Raw genomic sequence first — 13,610 nt, 5'->3', positions numbered from 1 at the left:
ACCGTTTTCACTGTACTGAAATGTGGTGAATTTTGCCTCTAGTCCTCCATCAAGGTATGTAATACCCACTGCGGGTTTCCATGTTTGTATTGAGCAATCAAGATGGACGGTGCGACAAAGACGAGGACAACACGGAACACAACGTTCAGATGACGAAAATTTCGGAAACCGTTTTCCTCTAATGATGTGGTTACATGTTAAACGTTATTCGACTTTGCTACGGCGAACAAACGTCATAACTTTTACACGCATGGTCTGTACAATGCAGCTATCCTTTGATGAAGCGAACTTATCAGTCTTTTTGTAATATGAAGAGGAAACATTAACAGATGGTGCAGAGTACGGATTCCTGGCAGACGCCAGTGGAGTCATGATGTGGTGGAGGGAGAGGAGAAGACTGCACACGTAAAGGGATGTTCGAAAGCCTCGTGCACGGCCATTGAAGCGTACGCAGCTGATTTATTAAGCGATCAAGATTACGCTCGTTGAGGAAAGGTGTGCTAGATGGGCACTGCTGCAAACATATTTCACCAAAAAGTATTAGGCGTTTACGCACGGCGACAAAACTGCACTTCGAGAGAGTATGTAGACGTACAATTCGCGCCGATTTGTGGTACAGCGTTGCGATGTCGACTATTGAAACACGACGAATGGCACATTTAATAAGAGGAATTAAAAATGACAACTTTTGTTTTCGTGGTCATTCAAAATAATTTCGGAATTGTTTTAATATATATCAAGAATGTGAAACAGACTACGGATGTAAGACGCTGCAGGAATATTATTAGCATGTTGCTAACAGAGAGCACGTGATCCGTTTGACGAGGCGAACACAAAACCATAAGGAGTATAAGGTCTGCGCTCATAGCCCGGACAGATATCCGCCATCGGACAAATATCCGTCATTTGCACGCTTTCATAGAGGTTTAATAACTACACTAGAAAAAAAAGTGTCTTATTAAACGGAAAGAATCACCTCTTCAGAAAATCATAGATCTTTTTAGAGTACTTAATATATTATTCTAGTGAGAAGCAAAAAGGCCATGATCACTGGATTTCAGGGCTAGCACATGTGGCAGTGCAGAGCCGTTCGTAATGAATGAGACGAGTGTGTGGATGTTACGACGTCACCTTAGGGTATAAGCCACATACGCCTGCCGTGGCCTTTAGATAATCAAGTGCTGTCCCCCCCCAACCAAAAGAAAAAATACAGAGATACTCACTAACCTCTTGATAGTACGAGATAAAATAATAATAGCTACTTCTTTTCGCGTCGCAATGGAAAACTCCATAATAACGAAAACATGTCAAGCAGTCAACTCTTACAACACAAGTGAGGCCTCGTCTCCGATGCTGGTTTTACGGTGGTGAGTTTCCTGCTCTGCTAATGGTGCATATGCTTGCCGACAGCCACCAACACGTGTGAAAACAGAGAGGGTATTACGAAACCTGAATATGCTTAGGACGATACTGCGGAAAAACAGTTAGCAATAAATATAAATATTCGCTGTAGTATTTTAGGCAAAATTAGTTACGTTATTTATATTCAGGTAAAACTAAGGTACATCAGTTCCGTGAAAAGACAGGCCGCACAGACGGGAACGTACAGCAGAAACTTGCACCGGCACCACGGCTGCCGTCTTTCCTTGAGAAGCTGCACAGGATCTCCAAGACTCGGAAACGTTTCAGGCATGGTGGAAGCAGTGTCGCAGACATCGACGCCTTCTTTGGCAGCACGGCTGCAGCCGGCTGGCCCACAGAGAGGCGATGGAGAGATTCGTCCGAATCTGGATTTCTTATTCAAATCTAACGCGGCAAACACGCCGAAAGCATTTGTATCCAGAATGCCGCTGCGAGACACTCCGTTCCCAGTTGTAAAGAAATTTTCGGCACAGCACTGCTTTGGTGACATTTCGAAAATTCACGTCTTTGTAACTGTTCGTTTATGTATTGCTGAATAAACGAAAACCTCTGAACTAATCATGATGAGTCTACGAAATGTTTAGCTTTGGAAAGAGAACGATTATGGAAATTATTGTGGCTTATATCAGGTAGTATCATTTTGTGGTGACGAATACGATAGGTTGTTACTATTGCAACGAACGACGACTTTCCACGTCTGCATACGAGTTTTACCCTCTGTTTCACAGCAACATATCATTGTCACTCCTTGTTAACAAACCGGTGGTCGAAGCTCACTTAACGTTTCTGAATATAACTTGATACTTAGGAAGAAAGAAGATGATAAATATTTATAGCTCGTCCATTACTGTTGCGAAAATATTGAAATGCTTTGAAATGCAAACAGAGTGCGTAATATAGCATACAATCGTTTGCTATAGAGAGGTGGAAGTGTTACGAAAGCATGTCTCCACAAATGGTTAGTGGATGCCGGTAGCATGTTATTCCGATTGGACAGAACGTTAACTTTGGCGAGTTTGTGTGTGGAAGGCCAAAGTCTAAATGTGGGTTTACATAGACTGAACACATTCATGTGTGCTCCACCAACGTTATTTATCGTTTAATGGTATACTCGCTTCTAACTGCGATAAATGTAAAGTTTGACTGATGGTTGTGCATTTACTATCCTTTTTCCGTTTTCATTTTCTCCATAGAACCGTTATTATTCGGAAGAAACTTAAAACGGCCGACATTGTGTAGCGCCAGCAGCAACAATAGGTCGCTGAGGCAGCGAGAAAGCTCTGTGGGCTGCAGGAGACGCAGAATTAACGGAAAAATAAACTCAGCCTCTGTCTTTCTACGATCTGCAAGCGCGATCAGAAGTGTTCAACGTTAGTACCGTGTCACTATGCGAATCCGATGCCGGTTTTACGATTTAGTGTAAACCGTGCTGGCGTTCGGGTGGCGTCCCTTTTGGTAGTCGATCTGTGACGTGTGTGAAAAAACGCAAACGTAAGCAGTGGCGGGGTTTTGTCATCCTGCACTGTTACACATTATCAGACATGACATGACAAGGGTGCTGGCCGCAGTCTCAAATCTTCCATAAAATGAAAGTGCTTAAAAGCGTAAAATGATGGAGTGCTGTGGTAGTGTTTTTTTCCTTCAAAATACAATACGAAGTCCGCCATCGGTGACCATGTTTCGGGAGTCGATATGATAGTGTTTACCTGACGAACCAGAAGCGGTAGCGGCACACCGGTTTATAAAAAGCACATTCGTTAGCTGTTTGTAGAACTGTTAAGTAACGTTTATATTTTGTTTGACAGAATGAAAGCGATTATTAACATACTGTTACTCTTTCGAAGCGGAAACAGAGAATCAAATACCTTATTTTTACGCTTAACATTTCTCCTCCGTTCGACATTTATAATTTTCTGCAAAAAGATCAGAATTTCCGTGTCCATTACTATACACAAGGTCCTTGAACGTTGTGTGACAGAATGGCGCCCGTACACGTCTTTTTCCCGGTGTTTATTCCGTTTCAACGTCTTATTCCTTATATCAAAGCTTAATACGGCAAGTCGCATGCTGCCATCTGCCGGCCAGCGACTACACTGCGTCCTCTGCAACTCCTTCCGCAGTTAACTTCTTCTGCAACACGGGGTGCCATCAGAACGTCTTTCGATACCGCTGGTTGGGGTGCGACTCATGCACTTCCAAGAAATAAAAACAGAACATTCGTACATAAAAGTCTATTGTAGTGGGCAACGAGGGAGGGCTGTAGCCTATTTGTGTGAAAGAAGGTAAAACGAGACAACTGTGAGCCGACAAGACTGGGACATCAGAGAAACGGGCGGCTGCGATTTCAAATCCTCCTCCACACAGCACCAGAGAATGTCGTATAACGCAGTCAGGAGCCGTAGAATAAATTTCACACTGTTTTCGTTCTCGAGCGAAGCGTTGCTCAGCGCTTTCAAATAAGTAGTAGCATATTAAAACATAAAATAAGTTTATATTTCGTATTTCTTTTGCAAAGAATGGAAATAAATACTGTTTTTTTTTCGTCACATTCCAACACTCCCCGGAACATCTTTTCTTTTTCCTGAGAGGAAAAAAATTGATTTCAATGTGAGGTGCAAGTATATTGCCTACGAAGTGTACTTTTCAACTACTTAAAATAATACATGGCATTATATTTTCTTTAGTTCTTCAGTAAAAGGGCACAATTCGTAGCATGGAGTAACAAGAGGCATAAGCAGTTAGGTGCGACGCTGGAAGATAGATCATCTGAATGGAAAAAGAGCTGAAGTAACAACCGGCGGCAATCTATAGAGAAAGCGGTCGCGGATCACGTGTTGCGAGCGATCGACTGTCTGGCGAATCTTGAAACGGAAAATCTGAACTACATCGACAGCAGCAGCGGGAGGCAACGACCGGACAAGTTCTGTTAAATAGCAGAGTATCCAGGAATCAGTGGGCGGCGGTATGGCACCGGGTGGACAGATTAAAATCGGCGTAACTGGTCAGTGAGTGGGACACGTTACTGGAATGCATCTTACAACTGGCATCAGACGCGAAATGACGTCTGCCTTTTTCATAGAAGATCAAGTTTTGCATGCAAATCATACAGACGTGTTAAGCACCTAATACTACTACAGATGTACCTTGTAAAGGCGGGCCAAGTTTCAAAGATGCAGGTGATTTGCTTGACGCTAACTGAGTGTACAATGAGGATTTACGGTAATCAACGAATAACAACCCGACAAAAATTGAATGTAAAATTGTTAATAATCGTGCCGTTCGTATAAAAGTATTATAGAGAGCTTTTAAATTGTTTGTATTGATATCGAGTAGTATCCTGGAGTTCAAAGGTGAGAAGATATGAAAACGCTCGTTAAATAGAAATAAGTGATTAGATACAGCGAAACACGTCTCGCGTTGTGTACCGAGACAGGGGTGACGTGTGACGTCACACGTCAGTGTGGGCGCCGCCTCACTCTTAGTATTTCGTGCCCGTTGTTCTTTGTTGCCGCCAAAATTGTAGCATTCATTCACACTATGCAGTACTTAACTCGGTTCGCCCTTTTACTAAATATTCAGTTTATACAGTAACGTATGAATTACATGCAAAGGTAATTGTAAAATCATTCCTGTGTCGGAAAAAGAAATGCTCTGGCTAGAGGAGTTGTTTTCAGGATGACTGCATGATAGGCGCAAGACTACTGTCTCGTGTCAGCATTGTGCTAATTCTTTGCCTAAAAAGAATACGAGAGTAGTAGCAGTAGTAATAGTCAACTTCGTCATGAATTACAGGCTCAGTTATGTGTAGTTCATTGGAAATAGTGTAATTCAGTTGTGTTTAAAATGAAACTTGGCACGGACGATATCTATAGTGAGTTTGTCTGTGGAGGGCCCAACTTCAAACCTGGGTTTCTGTAGTTGCTGGTAACTCAATCGCATGACGAAAGTTGTGATTCGAAATTGTCATCGCATTAAACTACCCAAAACGTAGTGTTTGATTCCGTGTTGCCTCATTCGTTACCTCTTTCTGTTTTCATTCCTTTATCAGAATCCCAGTTACTCCGGAGAAAGTCTGAATGTAACTGCCATCATCCCGTGGCGTCAACAGCAACAATCGACTGCTGATGCAGCGACAGAGCTCTGTGGTCTGCGGGAGACGGAGAATTAACGGAAAGATGTAGTCGGCTATGATCTGCAATTGCGATTAACGTCTGAATGTGCTTACAATCAGTACAGTGTCACTATGCGAATCTGGTGCTGGTTTCGTGATTTTGTGCATCGCGTGCTGGCTTTCCAGTGACGTGGCGGAATATAGGCGGACAACCTGGCTGGGTGACAATCAGTGACGTATGTGTAACGAACGTATGAAGCGAATAATTTAAACAGAGCTATTTGAGCGAGACTTGCCATCCAGCACCGATATACAGAGCGTGGAGAAACAGTTTGACCAAAATTGCAGGGCGGAAGGACAGCATGTAACATAGGAATGTGTGTTTGGCAACTAAGAGTCGTAAATGCATATTTTCAGCGCTACGGGATCGTAATTCAAATCTGACATACTGAGGTCCTTGTTCAAAATGATAGGTATTTTACAGAAAATGTATAGATAAACAGAATGTTTGGACTAACCAGTCGTCACGATGAGAACAAGATAAATTTCTGGGGTATTTAGCTGACGAACCAGATAGTACTTCTTCAGAAATGAGGCCAATCACATGCCCATGTTTCTTGTTTCGATAGGTTTTAAAAAAAGTAAAAAAGAGTGGAAAATGAGCCACCACTTAATTAACAGGAGTATGTGTAGAAAATGTTAAAACTGACCACCGTTTTCATGCTGCCGCAGCGCCTTAAATATTTAACTGCGAACTGTATTTTCTGTACTCATATTCCTTCGTTTGATATTCTCTTTGTGCCCTACGCTTTTGGTCAAATAGTTTTTCCGCCCCGTATATGCCAGACGATGCGTTACAGAATGTTGTTCGAATTCTCGGGACTCCAGTACACTTAATCGTTCGTAGGATGTGCTAAGAACGGCAAAATGTCAGAATGCGTTGCTAGCGATTTGTAACTAAAGTTCAATAGACAGTTACTATGTAAAAGGAAATGTGACACGTATAACGAAGCACTACGGAATTAGACGTGAAATATGTTTTCTGATTACAAAAAGTTCTCGAATAGGGCGGTAACCGCATAAATGTCGTGACAAACGTGTCTGCTACGCTATTATGGAGCAACTTATGAGACCCCACAGAATCGGTATTAGTGAAAGCATGCACCGTTGGTCAGTTGCCAAAGCGTTTAATGACCTAAATTTCGGAAACCAATTTTTTGTTGTGATGGTTACATGTGAGACCTTAATCGATTCCACTAGCCGGAACGAACGCCTGCGGTACGTTCCAAGCTTCATACGTTTCACACCTCCGCTGAGCAACTGTCGACAATGAAACAAACTTGGCGGTGTTTTCGTATTGTGAAAGGAAGACGTCAATATGTAATGTAGAGTACGAATTCCTTACGGACGCCAGTGAAAATATAAGATGGAGAAGTGTGAGGAGCAGATCACACGTAAAGCGATGTTCAAAAGTCTTACCCAGGCCCGTTAAAGCGTTCGTGGCTGCTTTATTACGCTCGTTGTGGAAAGAAATACGAGGCGGGCACTGGTGGGAGCGTTTTGCACCTGAGAAGATTAGGCGTTTAGATGTGGGCAGAAGACTTGGAGTAAATTCACATTCCCACCGCTGTACGCAGGGTTAGGGGGCGTTTTTGTCACCGGTCACTGTTGTGAGCCGGAGGCTGTGCCACTAAGCGAGAGGCGGCTGTGGTTGTAGGGACACATCCAGCATCGATATCGCACATGTGGAATGTAGTAGCAGTCCTACTATTTTACTGTCACAAAACGTTTTGAAGGCCGCATACACCTCCCCAATATGTATATAACCGACAAATCAGAGATTCGAATACTAGATAATAATTGTATCATAACGAATTTCCCGCAGATGTGCTTGTCCCATACTGGGCAGTCATTCAGAAAGAGTACGTAGACATACAAATCGCACTGGCTCGTGGGACTGCTTTGCGATATCGACTATTGAAACACGAGTGATAGCACGTTTAATAAGAGACAATCAATATAATAACTTTTGTGTTACGTGATAAGAAAAAAATTCGCAAGATTGTTTTAATATATGAACCTACTACGGTGTCGTAGCAGGCGGAGAGGTGATACTCCGACGTGGCGCGTCCCAGGTGGCGGATAGGGGGGTCCTCACCGGTTTACCGGCGGACTTGAGCGAAATAAAATAGCTCTCGCGGACCAAACACTAAACAACCTCTACGGCTAACAACCGTAGTTGTAACTCGGAGCTTGCTCCATACAAGGTTGACTACCTTTGAAAGTCAAACATGGAAGGAAATCTTTCAAGGAATAATCCACCGCTTGGCAGTAACCAAGGAAGACTGCACTCGGATACGGTGGGCAGTCACCTGAAAGATAACTTGGATGAGTCGGAGCATCTGAAAGTACCCAAAACGGACAGACGACCAAAACTCAAGACAGGACAAATAAACTACATTGCGACACACAATATAAATTCACTCATACAACCAGACAAACTCAAAATTCTGACGGATGAAATGGATCGCAAGGGGATTCTCATAACCGGACTTCAAGAAATGAGAAATACTGATCAGGAGCCGATAGAATCACAAGGATATAGGATTTATAAGGGAATACCAGGGAAAAGAGTCATGAAACAGTGTCCACAATTTGGAACAGGATTCGTGGTGTGTCTGAAAATAATAGAGTCCATAATAGAATTTAAAGCACAATCTCCCAGGCTCTCAACATTAACTCTAAAAGCTGCAAATAAAATGTACACAATAATAAATGCCCATGCCCCGACAAATGATAAAAATAATAAAAAAGAACACAGAGAAGAGGTAGAAAAATTTTGGGAGCTCTTAGATCAAACGACGAATAACATTAATAAAAATCACATCAAAATTTTAATTGGAGACTTCAATGCCCAGTTATGAAGGGAAAAGAGATATAGAGACATAATAGGGAAATGGACAGCACAAAGAAGAACAAACAAAAATGGCATAAGACTAGTGGAATTTTGCAGAAACCATGACATGATCTCAAAGTCGACGTATTTTAAGAGAAGACCAAGTAAACTAAAAACTTGGAAACATCCGGACTGGAAAAAAGGAGAATGGCAACTGGACCATGTCTGCATGGATAAGAATTACCACAAGGAAATTTACAATGTGAAAGTACTGAGAGGGAAAGATACCGGATCAGATCATTACATGATAAAAATTAAAATTAAATTAACCCCATTAACAAAGAAAAAATCCTACCAGAAGAAGAAGAGAACCTATGACCCTCATAAACTGATACAAAATGAGGATTATGAAGCACAAACCAGGGATATAAAAATAACAGATGATCTGGAAGAAATAATTCCCAAATTGAAACAAATAGCTGAACAAGTTGCCCCTATAAAACCAAGGAAAAAACACCAGTGGTGGAACGATGAATGTGATGAAGCAGTGTTGGATCGACACCAAGCCTGGTTAAGGCATCAAAATGAAAAAACAGAAAAATCATATTTGGAACTCACAAAACAAAGGAAGACAACACAAAAAATAATAAGGAGAGTTAAACGTCAGTACTAAAAAGATATACTTCTAATGATAGAAACAAATAGTGAAAAAGCAAACTCAACAGACTATTACAAAATATTTGGCAGACAATTACAAAGATATGATCCTCCAACATTAATGTTAAAAGATAAAGATAATAACCTAGCCCATAGCAATAGTAAAAATACAGAAATTCTAGCAGAAACATTTAACAAGTTACTAAAGTGTGAAGATCCCCCAGAACTTCTTCAGATAAACACAGAAACCCCAATTAAAACACCAGCAGAAAATATAAATCCACCTACAATTAATGAGGTCTACAGAGCTTTGAAAGAACTCAAAAACTACAAAGCAAGTGGAGAAGATCAAACGTTTGCTGAACTTTGGAAATATGCAGCAGAACCAGTAAAGATAGCATTACACCAATGCATAGTCAAAATCTGGAATGAAGAGAAATTACCAGAAAATTGGACTACTGCTATAATACATCCATTACATAAGAAAGGAGAAAAATCAAATCCAGACAACTATAGAGGAATTTCCCTTTTGGACTGCACGTATAAGATCATGTCAAGAATACTATACAACCGCTGTAAAGATCAACTGGAACTGGAACTGGGAGAATATCAAGGAGGATTTAGATCCTGTCGAAGCTGCCCAGAACAGATAATCACCTTGAAGTTAGTTATGGATGTCTACAAAAGAAGGCAAAAACAAGTAGTCACAACCTTTGTCGATTTCAAAAAGGCGTATGATTGCATCCATAGATCTTCAATGATGAAAATATTAAGGAATTTTGGACTTCATCCTAAATTAATAAAAATGATACAGTTAACCTTAACAAACACCAAATCCAAAGTAAAATTTAGAGGAGAAATATCTGAACCATTTACGATTAAAACAGGGTTGAGACAGGGAGATTGTTTATCACCATTGCTATTCAATTGTGCTCTTGAATATGTAATGAGAGAATGGTACAAGGAAAATCCTATGAATATTAAAATTGGAACTAAGAAAGATAAAATAAACCTAAATTGCTTGGGATTTGCTGATGACCTAGCATTACTAGCTAATAATATTCAGGAAGCCACGAAACAAATAACAAGCTTACAAAATATAGCACAAAAATTAGGACTCCAGATATCATTTGAAAAGACTGAAATAATGGTAACGGATCCACTTGTAATAGATCACATCACAGTGAACAATAGGGAAATTAAAATAGTGAAACAATTTAAATACCTGGGTGAAATTATAACACATAAATTGGACGAGAAACCTGCATGGCGAGCAAGAACTAATAAAATGATAAAAGCTCAAAAACTAACATGGTCTACGTACAATAAAAAATGTCTATCAATTAAAACAAAATTAAAACATTACAAGACGGTGGTTCAACCAGAGGTTACATACGGAAGTGAAACTCTTTTTAAAGTCACCCAGAAAAACAGAATTGACAAAATTTTAAAAGTAGAGAGAAGAATTGCTAGAACATGCATAAATAAGAAATATCAAAAAGCTGGGCAATGGCGAATAGTTCCAAATGAACTGGAGCCCATCACCGATACTATACGAAAGAAAAGGAACTCTTTTTGTGGTCACATTCTGAGGACACCAGAAACCAGATTATCAAGGAAAATTATTGAGAAACTCTGGAATTTGAAAGAACAAGGAGGATGGCTTAAGGAAATAAGAGAGGATATGGAAGAACTGGAAATAACTCTGGATGATTTGCAGAACAAAACGCCAAGTTTAAAGAAGTTGAGGGACACAGAAATAAGATTTAAACCAAAAATTGACAAACGAAATACAATGAAAATTGTATTTACAGATGAGGAACGACGAAAAGCATCGGAACGAATGAAGAGATACTGGGCCACTCGGAAGGGGAAAATACCAAAGAAGAGGACCAGAAATGATTGACTGACGTGGTCCAATGAGGCCGTAAAAGCAGAAGAAGAAGAAGAATATGACAGGAGTATGAAGGACACTACGGCAGAGTTTCGAGATTGGCCGAAGGTGCGGAACACGGTTGGTGTCCAAAATTTTACACAGGCCGGCGTGCAGCGTGTAACGCATTCAGGCACCGTGAACAAAGCTCTTGGGGCGTTGGTTCTCGCGACCGGCTCTGCCCAGCAACAGGACAGAAGAATATGGATGACAAGTTTCTTGTTTTAATTTTCTTCCGCCTTGTCAGTGAATTACTGTTTGACTTTTACGTGTCCTTTGTCCTCACAGGCGCAGTGTGTGACGGCTCTGGATAGATATATTTTAATCATGCTTTACAATGGTGCAGCTGGCCAGCGACTAGGCGTGTGATTCACGAGTTGGAGCCGACACGCATCTCGTGAATGGCGGGCGACGCGACGTCCTGCTGTGGGTAGATTTTTAAGAAAATTGCCGTTTTCACTCACGTCAGTAAACTACCATCACTCGCGAGAGAGTCGAACTACCGACCTCTGTCAGCCGCAGGAGAAAGAACTGACGGAAAAATATATTCGTCTTTAATATGTATAATATTTCGCACATTTGTTTTAAGCAAAATTATTGGCAGCACTGTTATCAACGCAAAACCGAAGTAAACAGACTATTTTACTTCATACAAGAGTTTTACGTATTCTGTCATCAGAGAGGCCACACAGATCAGATTTCGCAAGTGTAGTTTCATCCTGGACAGCAGCTGTACTGCAGAGCAATTCGTCGAATCATTCAAGCCCCGATGTATACCTGCGACACAGCAACCTATGGAACCCAGCTGCCCTCATTTGTTCTATTTCTGTGCGGTTTTGACTGTACTGAAATTTGGCTGAAGTCCTCTATGTAGGTATCTAATACCAGCTGCAAGTTTCCATGTTTGTGTTGAGCAGTCAAAATGAACGGTACGGCAAACGCGGATCTCAACATTCAGATGAAATTTTGGAAACCGTTTTTCACTAATCATGTACTTACATGTTAAACAATAATCGTCTTTGCTAGGGTCAACAAACCTCGACGTCCCGAGCTTCATAATTTTTACACGCATGGTTTCTGCAATCCAGCTGTCCTTGACGAAGCGAACTTATCAGTCTCCGTGTAATATGAACAGGAGACATTAACTAATAGTGCAGAGTACGGATTACTGACAGACGCCAATGGAGTCATGATGTGGTGGAAGGCGAGGAAGGGACTGCGGGCAGATGGATGTTCAAAAGCCTCGTGCACGGCAGTGAAGCGTTCATAGCTGACTTATTAAGCGATCAAGATTACGCTCGTTGTGGAAACAAGTGCGCGATGGGGACTGCTGCAAACACATTTCACCAAAAGGCGTTAGGCGTTTAGGCACGGTGACAAAACTTCTCAAAGAGTAAAAACACACTCACACCGTTGTGCACAGAGTCAGGGGGTGTCTTGTCACCGGCCACTGTTTGCCGTGGCCCTTGGCCCTAAGCGAGAGGCTGGCTGTGGTTATAAGCACATTTCCAGGATCGATATCACAGAGTTTGCGTAGTAAGACAGAACAGCTATTAGCAGATCGGTTTGCTAAGACGGCCCTATGTACTACGCAGTAGCGGTCCTACTATTTGACGTTCACAGAAACAGACTGAGTACCAGATACGCTTCCCTACGTCATTATTTTACTGAGAAAACGGAGATTCGAATACTAGATAACAGTTCTATCGTCGCAAATGTCCCGCAGATGGGTTTCTCTCATATTGGGCAATGACTTCGAGATAGTCTCGTAGATATACAAATCGCGCCGATTTGTGGTACAGCTTTGCGATGTCGACTGTTGAAACACGACGGATAGCACGTTTAATAAGAGGAAATAAAAATGACAAATTTGTTTTCTTGGTCATCAAAAAAATTGCGGGTTTGTTTTAACATATATCAAGAATGTGAAACCGACTACGGTGGAATTTCGAGATGTGAGACGCTGCAGGAATAATACTAGCATGTTGCCAACAGAGAGCACGTGATCCGTTTGTCGAGGCGAACACAAAGCCACGAGGAGCTTAAGTTGTGTGCTTGTAGGCCGGTGAGTTAAAACACGATCGGACAATGTCTACCATTTACACGCTTTCAAAGTGTGTTAATATCTGCCCTAACAAAAAAAAGGAGTCGTATTAAATGGGGAAAAAAATAATCTGTCCAGAAAAGCGTGATCTTTTTAGTTTACTTAATGTATTATTCTAGTGGGAAGCTAAAAGGCCCTGCTCACTCGATTCCAGGGCTACCATATCTGGCAGTGCAGAGCTGTTCGTAATGAATGAGACGCCAGTCTGGATGTTAGGACGTCACCATAGGGTATCAGCAAGAGACGCCTGCCGTTGCCTTTAGTTAATGAAGTACTATCCAATAAAATAAAAATAAAAATAAACTGGATACTCACTAAACTCTTGATAGTACGAGAGAAAAAAATAAAAACTTTTTCTTTTCGCGTCGGAATGGAAACTTCCCTAATAAGGACAACATATCAAGCAGTCAGCTCCTAGAAAACGAGTAAGGACAGAATAATTACATGAAGGCGACAGAGATGAAAACGGTTACATACAAACCGCTGA

This window comes from Schistocerca piceifrons, chromosome 11 (genome assembly GCF_021461385.2).
Source record: "Schistocerca piceifrons isolate TAMUIC-IGC-003096 chromosome 11, iqSchPice1.1, whole genome shotgun sequence".
Lineage (NCBI taxonomy): Eukaryota > Metazoa > Arthropoda > Insecta > Orthoptera > Acrididae > Schistocerca > Schistocerca piceifrons.
The sequence above is the reverse complement of the archived record's forward strand: the minus strand, read 5'-3'. Positions refer to the sequence as shown.